Below are 14,479 nucleotides of genomic sequence, written 5' to 3'. Positions count from 1 at the left end.
CGCATGTGCGGAATAGGAGGGAACATTGTGATGCACGTGTGGCGAAATAAGGCGGTACCTATTATCTTATTATTTGCACACGCGGCGAAATAAGGTGGGCTATGTCAGGGGATGATTGTAGAGAATTGTGACTGCCTGTGGAGGCATTCCTATTTGTTTAATAATGTGATTATGGGTTGCTTACCGGTATGAGCCTTATCGCTTGGAAGTTGTGAGGAAACATCGTACGTGCAGTCCGTTCTCCTTTTCATGTTTACTAGCTGGTAGAATTTTGTTAGAAATATTTGCACAAGCATACACGTAGCTGAACGCCCCTATTAGAGGTGAATTCCTCCTGATTTTTGAAAGGGTGGAGGTACGCCCTCGTTTATCCATTATATTTGTGAGAGTGGCCCTAGTTAGCCAGTTAGTTGTCGGTATGACCATGAGATTGATGGGGCACAGGATGCCAATTGTTAGATTTCAGATGCTGGATCTTCGCGAGTTGTGGTTTGACCGAGACTTGGTGAAATTGTGGAAAGAGTTGGATAAGACCTTTGTGAACATCATTGTAGGATATGAGTTATTGACTTGTTTTCCCATTGCTGTGTTGTGACCTTAGGATTTGGATTGTGATTCTGCCGTCATTTCCTATCCTCATTTATTATATTTTCGTTGTTTCTTGTTGTACTTTTCCCTTATTGTGAATTGTAACATTCTTGGTCATTCATGCAGTCTTTACATATTTAAATGTCATTTCCATTGTTCCTATGATTATATTGTTTATTGACCGGTAGGTGCCTTGACTGTTCCTAGTCACTACTCCACCGAGGTTAGTCTTGATACTTACTGGGCACTGCCGTGGTGTGCTCATGCTACTCTTCTGCACATTTTTGTTGTGCAGATACAGGTACTCCCACTCAGTTCTGTCAGCCTTGGAAGGAGGCGTAGCGGTAGAGACTTCGAGGTATATCTGCTACGTCCGCAGACCGAGGAGTCCCTTTCCAGTTTTCTGTAATAAGTATAGCTCTTTCAGTATTTCTCCTTTGTATAGATATTCTTGAGTCAGAGCCTCTTATGTATCCCTTAGCTTGTGATTTGTGAGTTTCCGGGTTTTGGGAATTGTTTTAGACTTGTGATGTTGAGTTGTACTCGCCATGCGGCATTCAGTACAGTTTTCTTTAGATATTTGATTTGATTTTCTCTATTTTTCCGCAATTATTATATTTCCGCAAATGTTAGGCTTACCTGGTCATGGGGACCAGGTGCCGTCATGACATGTTCACGGTTGGTGAACTAGGGTCGTGACATTAGTACCATGGAATAGTACTAGTATGTATAACTAAACACCATCTCATTAGAAAGAACTATCATACAAGGATAAGGAAATCACAAGTATAAATAAAAAACATTAAACGATCACCTTAACATCACATAAAAGAATCATATAACTGTCACATAATTTCCATGGCTTTAGGTTAGGGCATTTAATATTATTCATCATCATTCATAATATCACTGCTTTCTTGTGCAGAGTCCGATCACGACCCGATCGGCTAGGTTGCCTCATTTGAGACATATATCTCTGTCACAATCTCATACTCACTTTCCGGATTCAATTTCAGCACAATACCACCATGTGTGCGGCATGGCGTTCGATCACGGCTCGATCGGCTAGGCCGTCATACCAAGACGTTGTTCCTTTTTCATTAATCATCTCATCTCAATCTTTAGTCCATATATATATCAATTCGAATGCGCTTGGGGCCACAATTATCACATTATTTCCAATTTCAATGTTAACTTTGCAATTTAGGATAATAGGCACATACAAGAGCAATTTAAATGGTAAGCATAGATAAGATTTCACATAGTTGGCATGACAATCTCAGTTTCAATCTTGATTTGAGGTCTAGGCATTTCAACACATGAGTCATATTCTTCGCACATCTTCAAATTATCAAGAATAGTACATTGCACACATTGAGGCACACCTTTCACGTATATATAATTGCAAAACCATTTCATATGAAATAACAATCAATACATCGATCAAATTTTAGTCTTACACATTTGCATAGACGCCAACGGACTCAATTTCTATGAAGAGGGGGTTTTAGCCATACATACCTCAATGGAGCTTTTTCTTAAATTCTTACAATATTTCCGGGACTCCTAGCAACTTTGATCTATTTATGAGAATCACAAGTTGAACCAAAAATTAGAGACAAGATTTAGATTCTAGCTCATTTGAGTATGTTATGAAGTACTAAGTGTGCATTGTGATTATAAGACCCTTTTGTGAGAGATTTTTATCATCTTACACCCCAATTGCTATTTTTTTAACTCACAACCTCCCCCTACACTATTGTCACTCATGCATACAAGATTATTAATCCTTATACACATGAACCCACTTGTTAATAACTTAATTTAATAGAAATTTCGAAATCATAGATTAGGGCACAAGTTCTTACCTCTTCGGATGAAGACCTAGTAATTTCACTTGACAATCTTCAAGGATTTGGGGCAAGAATTGAGCAGAAGCTTGGTGGGGATCACTTTCTCCCTCTAGAACTCTTGCTCTCACTCTAAATGCTGTAGAAAATAGCATAAAAGGGTCTAATGGGGTGTTTTTAATGGGATGGGGTCGGGTTTCAAAAGTTAGAAAATAGGAGCCCCGACACCATCTGCGATCACATAACTGACATGCGGCCCGCAAAAGGGACCGCAGAATGGCCCCCAAAACTTGAACAAACTGCCCGGGTATGCGACAAGAATGCGGTCCGCATACTTGTTCTACGGTAGCATAATGCACCGCAGAACTGCCCCTCGCAAAATTCCAAGGGGATTATGCGATGACTATGCTGCCCGCATATTGGTTATGCGATCGCATAATTGGCCGCATAATTGACTTCAAAACTAACCAGCATACTGTTTCACTCTGCGGCGACTGTGTGGTCCGCATAGCTATTATGCGACCGCATAATGGACCGCATAAATGCGCTTTTCTGGAAAAACATTATTCCTTAACTTTTAAATGCACTGATCAATCCAAAAGGTCCGAACCGCTCGCCGCGAAGAATTTTATAAATTTCTAACACATATTCCTAACTTGGCACTACGAGGGTTCGGGTTTTTGAGCAAAAATTTCCACGGGGCCTTACAGATTCTCAGCCACTCGATTTGCTTGATACACTGCCTTCAAGATTTTCTCTTATTTTCTAGTTTCACACATAGCATCTACTACCTAACAACTAGCATAAAAAAAAATCACATATTTTTAGAACCAAAAAATTAAATCTAATTGTAATTACCATTTTCAAGGTAAACAAAGGATCAAGTAGGACTTTCATTGGTTGTAATGTGGGCTGTAGGACGGGTAGGATACATTTTGATATAAGAGTGACTACAACTCCCTAAGTACTTTAATACATACACTTTAACATTCAAAATCCCACACTTATGTCAAACCATGACTCCACCTTCACATCAATATACATTAACTCCATACTTTTTTAAACACACTTACATCAAGAGTCACCACTATCAAGGAATATTTTTCGCAATAAATAACTATTTTTTTCTTTTTCTTTTTCAATTCAAGTGGGTCTTACTTTTACAAAACAGTGCACCTTTCTCCTTATTTTAATAGTTCCACTCAAAAGCCAAACCAACCACCCCACACTTCAACTTTTACAGAGTTCATAACAATTCAAGTTCTCATGAGAGGTGAAAGGGTTCAGATAGATGGTCAATTCAAATAAATGGGTAAGGCTTGTAATGTGGTTACCAAAGAAATAGGATTACAGGCTCAAATGGGTTAACTAAGATACATAAAAATTAGGTGGGTAAAAGCATATAACCGGCTCAACAAAGAAACACCTATATCATTTCCAAGACTGAATAATACCAGTATTTAGCTTTGCAAACACACAGAGCAAGTTCTAAAAATCAAATGCAACGCACAGAATAACGCAAACCTCATACACACATGGCACATAACTCACTCAGAATTGGACTCATCAAGACACTCTAGTCAAAGCGGTTATGCAAACTTAAGATCATACAATTTAAGGTACTTATACAAGAGTCAAAAACTGAGACTAAGTGTCACAACTAAAGCACTCACTATTCTAAAAGCATAACAAAGTTAAGAGATATTGCTTCCATTGCAAATCATAGCACAAGGGTTTCTACTACTAACAAAAATAATAACTAACAACACACGATTCAAACAAAACCCTTGGAAAAGAACCACGGTACAAAGAAACACAAAGGAGAAATTATTACACTACCTAACAAAAGAAAATCTTTTTGTCTTTTTTTCGACTTTAATCCATCAACAAACATGTCGATATGATATCCATCGTCGGGAAATATAAAAAATTTTAAATTTTTTATGCTTTTTCAATTTTTCTCTATCTCTACTACTACAACAAACAAAGACAAAAACAAAAACAAACAAAAGCACAAAACTAAAACTAACATACATACAACATACAAATATCCCCCACCCCACACTATAAGTTGTGACATGTCCCTATCACACATAATTGAAAAGCATAAGGTAGAGGAAACTTTCCTAAATATCTAGCCGGAGTTTGAATCAATGTCAGGATCCATTCCACGCGCCTGAACTTAGGTCACCATCCATGCAGACAACTTCTTCTCAGCCTTCTTGGGTATACCCCACACTTATCTTTTTCTCTCAATGCATCCTTCTCTTTCACGCCCTTCACCATCCACTCAACACTTGCAGCTAGTTTCTCCTTTTTCATCCCCTTTTCTACATTCATCTCAACAGTAACAATCTCCTCGCCCACTCTAAGCATGAGCTTCCTCTTATGTATATCTAGTATTGCTCTGACCGTTGATAAGAATGGTCTTCCTAGGATGAGGGGTATATACTCGTTTTCCTCCATCTTCACCACTATAAAGTCTACAGGTACAAACTTATCCACCCGCAATAAGACATCTTCAACTATCCCCTCAGGTATTATCTTTGTTTGATCTGCCAGTTGCAAAGATATTGGTGCAGACCTTATCTCTTCAATCTCATTCTCCAGCTTCCTGTAAATAGACAAAGGCATTAGATTTACTGAGGCACTAGAATCACATAAAGATTTATCAGTTTCCTACTTGTCCAGCATTTCTCTATATAGCTTTTGCGGGAAAGGTAGAGCATGCTTATGCTCGCTCACATCATGTTCCTCCCTTCTCAAAGTTTCCTCTTTATTCTTTTTTTCAGCTCCCTGCTTGCCTTTCTTCTTCTTATAATTTCAGTTTTCAGCTCCTTCCCACTTTCTTTTTCAGGTGTCACCTCTTTTTGGATTGGAGTGGCATCCTTCAACACTTACCTACTTCTCAAGGTCACAACATTTACCATTTCTTTGGGATTCTTCTCAGTATAAGCTGGCAGAGTACCTTGGATTCTCTCAGACAGTATAGTTGCAATTTGTCCCACTTGTCTCTCCAAGTTTCCCAAACATGTGTGAAGTTCTTTGATGGCTGCACCATGAGCATCTAGAGTCTCATCTGTCTTTAAATTGAAGGACTTCATTAGATCTTCTAACCCAGACTGAATTGGCTGTTGAGGCTGAAACTGCGGCCTCTGCTAATTTTGGAATCCAAGGCTCCTTGTCCCTGAAATTTGGATTTATTTTATTGCCATGCATTTTTTGTACCCCCTGGTGAACTACATGAAAAACCGAGGTGCTTCTGACCCATTACATTGAAGTTATAATTTTCCACGGCAATAATTTCCTCAATTGAGGTTTAACACTCATGAGTAGGGTGTCCTCTTCCACATATATCACATGCACTTGAGGTTCACTTTGTATTGAAGCTAAGGTCAGCCTCCTTATTTGTTTGGTCATGGCATCAAGTTGTACCTGCACAGATGTGTTAGCATCAACTTAGTGTACACCAGTTGATCTTCCTCTTTCAGCACTCTCAGAAGGCCGCTGGTTTGCATCTTCAGACAACTCATCTAGAATTGTGACTATCTTCTCTGGAGTCTTCTTCATCAACGAGCCTCCCGTTGCATTGCTTAATGTTCTTCGTGTGGCCGGTGTCCATCCATCCCAAAAGTCCTGGAGTTGCATCCAAATTTCAATTTCGCTATGTTGACACCTTCGAACTAATTCCTTAAACCTCTCCCAAGTTCAAACGCAGTTTCATTACCATTCTGGCAGAAGATATGGATTTCTCTTCTAAACATGCATGTCTTACCTGAGGAGTAATATTTATCAAAAAATATTCTGGTCATCTCCTCTCATGTTCTAATTGATCCCTGGGACAAGCTTCGAAGCCAGTGCTTTGCATCATCTTTGAGTGTGAAGGGGAATGCCCTAAAGTAAATTGCATCTTGTGAAACACCATTGTATAGAAAGGTGTTCATAATCTCCTCGAAGTCCATTAGATGATTGTTTGGATCTTTGTTTTGCTTTTCTCTAAAGACACAATAGTTTTGAAGGGTTTGGAGCAACCCTGGCTTCCACTCAAAATTATTAGCTGCAAATGATGATGGTCTAATACTTGATAATCCTTGGTTGTAGACCAGTCTAGCATGATTGCCAAGTTGGACTCCCCATACCGGAAGCTATGTTTCCGAACTGGTCTACCCCCAAGGGTTGATTGTGTGCAATTTTTTAAGCCCTCTCCTCTTCATAGATAATCTGGGCATCTCTAATAGTTGTTTTCTCAGCATCCCGTGCAGCTTGTTCTCTTTGCAGGCTGCCTCTCTTATAGCCAAATCAACGTTATCCTCATCTCCAGCCATGATTTCTTTGGTTGAGAATTGCCTAACCTTCTCTATATTCTCGGGGAGATTCCTTTCCTTCCTCAACTGTCGCAGTTGTTTTTTGATTTATGGTTCGTATGGTAGCACTTCCTTTCCAGAAGATCGAGTCATGCAACAATCTGACCTATACCCTGAGCAAAGTCAAAGAACACCAAACGTAAAAACAGAAAAAGAAAATAAAAGGAAAACTTCCTGAATTATCACTACAAACTATTTCAAACACTATTGATTTCCAATCCATGGCAACGGTGCTAAAATTTGACAAGCGCAAACCACACACTCAAATATGTTCGCTAGTCAAATATAGTATAATATAATATCGTATCCATAGGGATTGGAGTTAGACATTGTTTTCGTAGTTTATAGTGTAATTCCTATCCATGATGATCAACATTTGTGATTTGGGTGATTAAAACTGCAATTAACTAAGGACCTAGAGCTATTGACTAGTGACAATCGACGCAAGTAATGGACAAAGAAGGTTATCAATTGGGAGAAAATAGGGTTTTGAAAGGATAAGTACAAGACAATTGTTTGGGGTTTAACTCTTGGTAATTCCCTTCTAATGTTTAAGTGATTCTCTCGAATTCACTCAATTATTAGTTCAACTGTTTAGTAGAAACTCCTCTCTCTATTAAGTCTCAACCTCACAGGATAAACCAATTTACGCTTGGTGAAGAAGATATGCAAGAATTCGCAGTGCATTGGTCTTTAGGAGAATCTATTTCGATTATCCTCCTAACTAAGTTTAATCAACAATTCAACTAGCCTCTTCCGATTAACAAAATAGAATGCAAAAAATTCACAAGTTATGCCTCTCTCGATTGCATGAACAAGAGAATATAGATGCAACGATTAAATCATCCAAAATGATACAATACATAAAACTAGAGTTAATATCCACAAACAAGTATCAATACACCAAATCCATCAAATCCTAAAGAGCACTACTCCACAGATATGGAGTAATTTATCACAAATATGTTTAAGTTAAACAGAAATATTAAACGATCCAAACTCTTCTCTTGAGTGAGGACTGAATGATGAAATCCTTGTGCTTTTGCTTCTCCACTCCTCCTTAGCTTTCTTAGGTGTTCGATGTGTCAAAAGTCCATAAAATAATATTTTTACATGTATTTATACTAAGTAGGGTCGGGCCCAAATGAAACCGCCTTTGCCTAGACATAATAGGAAAATAGCTTTGTAAAAAATGCATAGGCGCGTCGAATGGGGCGACGTGCCACGCAGGGTGTTAGTGGAGAACTTTAGAGAGCATGCAAATTGACTAACAATACAATTTGTGCAGCCGCAACACGCCATGCGCCACGGCTGTGGACGTATCTCAGAGTGCAACTTTTTCGCTCGCTTTTTCATATCTAGGCTTGGTCCTTGACCCCCGAACGCGATCCCGGCTTAATTCCTTGGGCTTTTACTTAGACTTCAAAGCTACAAATAGCTCAATTTCATTCCATAACATCAACATCACTCTGAATCACTCCTACAAGGCATAAAACACACAATTAGTGCAAAACAAAAGCGATTAAAGCTCAAACTCAATAAATATGTGGTAAATTAGAGCGCAATAAGTGACTAAAATACGAGATTATAGCCTACCATCAATGTGCTTTCTTGCTTGTGGGGACAAGCAAGTACGGATGTCTCCATGTACTAAATTATTATGTAGCATATGTAGTGTCGTGTTATTTTATAAAATCTTATTTCAAATCTTGTATGCAAAATGACACTCAAGGTAAATGTTATAAGTTTTTATCAAAACTTAAGTATTGACAAGAGTATATATATTTGAGTGTTAAAGATAAGTTTCATGGAAAGTATTTCTTTTGGAAATTGATGAGCAGAATATCACTTGTGATTTCTTTTAAAGATTGATGTTTTATTGCTAAAGGCTTTAACATGTAAAAGGTTTTTTATTTAATTTTGTTCAAATGATTTAGATTTTCTATAAGTGCTATGATTTGATAAAAATAGATCCTTTGAAGCTACTATGCTATGAATCTATTTTTGAGGTATCAAATCTTTTGGGAGTTACTTTTGTTCACCGAGATTTACTTAGGATATATTGTGCTCGTCGTCATGAAACTACATGTACCAGTGTAGGCGTAGATGGCCACTGTGTGGTATAGACTATAGTAGAGTGCTCTCCCTCGAGAGGGTACTATTATGTGCTATTATTAGCATGGCTGAGTCAATTCGTACGACAGTATGATGAGACTACCTGAGCAAGTAGGGTATATGATACTTGTCACTAGGTACATAACCTAGTTGACCATCTTATGTCGGTGATGGTATAGTACCCCGGTAAAAAGTAAGGATGATTTTCTTATGTTTAGGCCTAAGGAGCCGAAAGTGATTTCAATGAGTTAAAGAAAATGGGAATGATTTTGTATGATGTTATCCAAAAAACATGGGCTGATATAGATGTTTTAAAAGATTATATTGTGGGTTATATTTCACTTGGCTTTTATTTAATATGACAAGTATAATGAATTGATAAAATTGCTTATTGTTTCATATCAAATATTGGTGCATTATTTTTATAAAGTTGTCCCAAGAACTTAAGGTAGAGAGTGTCTATGACACTTATTGAGTACTGTTATGGCGTACTCAGCCCTTACGGGCTCCCCTCCAGGGCCCTGCTTACTTTACATGTTTCAGGATGTGGTATGATACGTGGCATGCGGTTAGGGCCATGATTACTCTCTTCCTGAGGTATACGGTGAGGCACCACTCCTCTTTCGTGGTAGCTATCATGTTGTTTTCTTAATTTATGCTAGTCGGGTATTAGCCCAAGTGTTTAATTCTATTCTTTGGTATAGAGGCTCCGTAGATATTTGTGAAAGGTTGTAGTAACAGGGTTGTACACGACATACATGAAATATATTTATTTTACTTAGTCTCATTGTTATTTTCATGAAAGGCGTCATGGGTGATTTTGAATTGGAAAATATTTTATCATTTAACTTGAAAATGTATATGATTTTCAAGGAGCTTCCGCAGTGAAATTGGTTATCATGCATATGATTTGGGTGCATCACATGTTTTGGTTCGCTCGGGTCGGGTAGTATGCCGGGTGCCGGTCAGGTGGTTTTGGGTCGTGACAAACATGGTATCAGAGCACTAGGTTCTAAGTCGAGTCCTGGGAAGTCTATGGATTCGTGTCATGTAGAGTACATCTTGTCAGTTTGTTGACGACCACATTTATATCGGAGAGGTTGCAATGTCATCTGGGGAGTTTCACTTTCTTCATACTCTAGATCGTTCACTTGTCCCTGAAGTAAGAGTACGGATTCTCGGTCGTAATAATACTTGTTGTGGAAGAGATAGAAATGATGAGAATAAAGCTCAAGGTTCAAGTTATAATATAAGATGTTTAGGCTAATAGCCAGAAAGTGTCAAATTTGCTCAAAATGGAAAGATAAGTTGAGAATAGATTAGGACTGATATAGTCAACGCCTATGACTTTGGTGAATAAGAATTATCAGTGGATTACTGAGAAATCATGGGAGAAATAAAGTGATGATGTCAGTTTGGATTGTCAGAATGGTGTTATGACTTATAAAGAATTTTACTAAAGGATGAGAATAAGGGCACCTATGTTAGATCCTAGATTCCAATTCAAGATTGTTGGTCAAGATGTTGCAACTGTTTACTATGGTAATCACGTTAAAGAGTTTAGCAAAGGTACAAAAAAATAATATTGTGAAGATGTTGCATCTTAAATTATCATGACAAGATATAGAAAGGTGATATGGATCTAATTAATAAGTGAATGTGAATCAGTCAAGTTTGCGGTAAACATAATACGGCTCGTAAGAAGAAAGACATAGTTAAGATAGTGTCAATAATGACCAAAGACACCTTCCCAAAAGAAAAAAGAAAAAGACTTTCTTGATTATCCGAAAAGGGAATGTTACAAGATGAGGGAAATGACCCTTAATTATACTAGGCATCGGGCTTCCTATGAGAATGATAGGTCATTGTCATGATTGTGGCATATGTTATATAAGTGACACACATAAAATAAAGTGTCACGTATAAGTACGAGTTGAGGATAGACGAAGCATGCCTTATGTAAAAGATGGGCATGACAACCTTGAGTCCCTCCTGTTGATGAATGTGATCAAATAAAAGTCAATCTCTAATTATTCATACCAAGGTATGCGAGGATAAAGTATGTGAACTTAAATGGGTAAGCTTGAAAATATTAAGGCATGAGATGCACAAAAGGCATAATCTTGGAGGTTAAAAGAAGCAATATGTGTTGTTAAGGAAGGGGAAAAAATATGACGTGGAATGACAATCTTGAGTTTTTCTAGTTGAGGTTATTTCATTTTGTTGAAATGATGAAAAAGTTGAGAATTTCCAAGAATGATCTCAAAGCAACTCTATATGTGCCTGGTATTGAAAGAGCAGTCAACTTGTGAGTGAACGGATGGTCCTTATGATTTAAGAAGAATAAATATTGAAATGGCTCATAGGCTAAGTTAAACTTGTTGGAAAAATATACATATAATGTGTACGGCGTAAGGCTCAAAAACAAAATTGAAAACGGTTATGGTATAGATTTGGAGATGAGAAGTTACAAGAATTCTAAGACTACAAGAAACCGTGTCACAAAATCCAAACATGATATGTATGGATGAGGTCATTGATACCATAAATAATGGGACGATATGCAAGTACATATAATTTTATATGAAACATGTTGATGTAAATATGTGGTATTAGCTATGGCCAAAAGAATTCGCATTATGATGAAGACATGAGGTAATAAGTCCCTACAGACATGACATCTTTATCATAAATATTAGCCTACTCAGTGGGATACCATCACAAATAATTTTTCGTGAAAGGACTTAAGAGGAAGAAATATAATTTTAGAGATATATAGTACGGAACCTCATATATGTATGTGGATTGAGTACATGATGGTGGCATAAAGATACATTGAGTATTTTTTTACACTTAGGATTGTGAAGATGGTATATGCTGCGAAAAGTTATACAATGATATATGGATTTAGTCTAAGGGACTCACACTCATTCAACTTATTTAAGCATGAGATGAGAGGCACAAGGTAGTCGTACTTGCTAAAACTGTATTAGAGCATGGATTGAAGAGTGACATGTTAAAAGAAATTTCAACTGTAGAGTGAACATGAAAGAGTGAAGTGCTAACTAGCACGAGATTAAGAGTGAGTACTTTGAATTGTATGTGGGATTAAGTGGAATAAGAGGGTATTTTATTGTGTGCACACTTAGCACGAGATGAAATAGAAAAGGGTAATGTAATGTGCATTCCTGAATGAGAAGAGACTCTTCTATACAAAAATAAATTATGTCATTAAAAAGCACGGATTCAAAGAAGAGCACTAATATTAAAAGGGTGCAAGTCCATCGTGATAACGATGACCCTTGATTGTTGAAAGCATACAGGATACGGTAGCATGTCTAAGGTGCGCATGGAAATAAATACAATCCCAAATTTTTGGTAGAAAAATATAACAAGATACTTAATGGTGTCAAGGACTTGGTAAAAGTTAAGAAATAAAACTGGAACACAGATGTCCGCGAGTAGGTGGCAAACTAGTATTATGAAATTGAACGAAGTGAGTTAAATTATTTTTAGAGTAAACTTGTATGCAATAATAGTTATCAAGTTGGGATCCTCGGGACCTCCAAAGTTACAAGTGAAAGTGGGGGTATTAATTATTATATGATGGATGAATCTAGGACAAATATCTTATTAGTCATTGGAAGGAACAGAAGAACATTCCAAAATAATATTAACAATTATAACACATCAAGAGTCCTAAGTGGAAAAAAATCACGCCTGGAAACAAGAATTGTGAAAGGCAACAAATTTATTTGAATGTATTATTTATGGAAAAAGAATCCAAGGCTATGAGTCAGAATAACAAGTTTTGTAGATACCCAGTGGGCAATATAACTTCGATCTCATAAACTATGAGATATTGCCTTGAGCAAGCTAAGAAATTAAGGGAGCATGAAAATCGGTTATTCTTTATCTCAAAAAAAAAATATTAAGGAAGTCCAATCACAAAGAGATTTTTCGTTTATTTAAAGATAATTTTCAGGTACAACTTGATGTATGCATGATTAAAGAAAATGTAGGCATGTATAATAGTGATATGTGAGCTATGTCTAATATCTATTATTGATATTGAATGGTATTCATATATGTTACAAGTTAAAAGTTTTAAAGATTTACATTTGATGCACTTATGGTATATGTTCGGCCGAGTGGGGTCAATATAGTACATCATATTGTGTATTGTTGGTTGTTGAGCTATATTGTTATTGGTTCCCGTGTGGGGGCTTGTTCTGGATAGGTTAAAGTTTTTGGATAGTCCCAGGTATAGGAGAAACTCTGCCGAAATTTTTAAGAATTTTTGAAGATAGCCAAATTTTGAGGGCCATAAGTAAGTTGAGATTTTGGAAAGGAAGTATAAGACCCATGTAGTCATAAGTTCCTATTTATAATGGTTGGAGATAAAAGGATGGTAACTCTTTACTTAGAAGTGACATGTAAAGCGTGCGAGGACGGATGTTCTTAAGTGGGGGAGAATGTTGCACCCCAGAAAATTTTGAAATACTTAGGCGCTATTAAGAAAGTTGATGTGTACTAATTACATTATATGCAGACGATGACTGCTAATATGATGGATATTAATTGGATGTGATAATAAGTGTATGAGGCATATTATAAGTGATGTGGGATCTAAGGAAAGCCCTAAGTCTAAGTCAAGTTGGAAATTACATGATAGACTAAAGTTACAAATGAGCACGCACAATACTTAACATTGGACGAGCATATCTACATATATATAAAGGTTTATGTGATGGACAACCTATCAAATGAAAGATATTCAAGTCTAGTTTCTAACGCTGCAAACCATTCGTCATTTGGACACTTCTACAAGATGTTATAATCTAATAAAGGCTGGCAGTAAAGTACTGCCATGCATCCGGATCCGCGTCCGGGGTTGGAAGAGGAGTGAAGTGGGGATGCGAAGCATCCGGGGCCGCATCCGAAACCCAGAAATTTGGGCCTATAAGTATAAGGTCGGGAGAGAAGGTATTTTGGAGCCAGGATTTGGTGCTTTCATGGTGGATTCGACCTTTGGGACAACTTAAGAATACAAGGTGAGTTTTTGTGGATATTTTAAGTTAATAACATCCTATTAACACTAGTATTAACATCATTCAATCTTTAAAATCCCTAAAAATCTTTCAAGTTGTTCAAGAACACCAAACTTTCCAAATATTGGATTTTTGAGAAAAAGATTCAAGAAGGTAATCCTAATGCTTCAAACTCATTTCTTATGAGTCGGTGAGAGTAGTTATAATATTTGTTTCAAGTTGTTATAGTTGGATAACTGAATTCACAAACCCTAGTTCATGGAATGAATAGTGTTTTTGAGAAAATTGGGAAGATGAATAGTGTTCTTAGAAATGAAATTAAAGGATTCGATGAACCTATGGAATCATTTTCTAGCTAAATTGAAAGTGTTCAACTAAGTAATCACCAAATTTAATATTTTAGAAATGTTGGTTAATGAAGACGATGAGTAGTAATTTGGCGGTATTGGAGAATTAATGTAGTATCATTGATGACTTTAAATGGGTATTAATTGATAAGAGTGGAGTTGAA

The sequence above is a fragment of the Nicotiana attenuata genome, unplaced genomic scaffold, assembly GCF_001879085.1.
Source record: "Nicotiana attenuata strain UT unplaced genomic scaffold, NIATTr2, whole genome shotgun sequence".
NCBI lineage: Eukaryota > Viridiplantae > Streptophyta > Magnoliopsida > Solanales > Solanaceae > Nicotiana > Nicotiana attenuata.
This window is presented reverse-complemented; position numbering follows the sequence as displayed.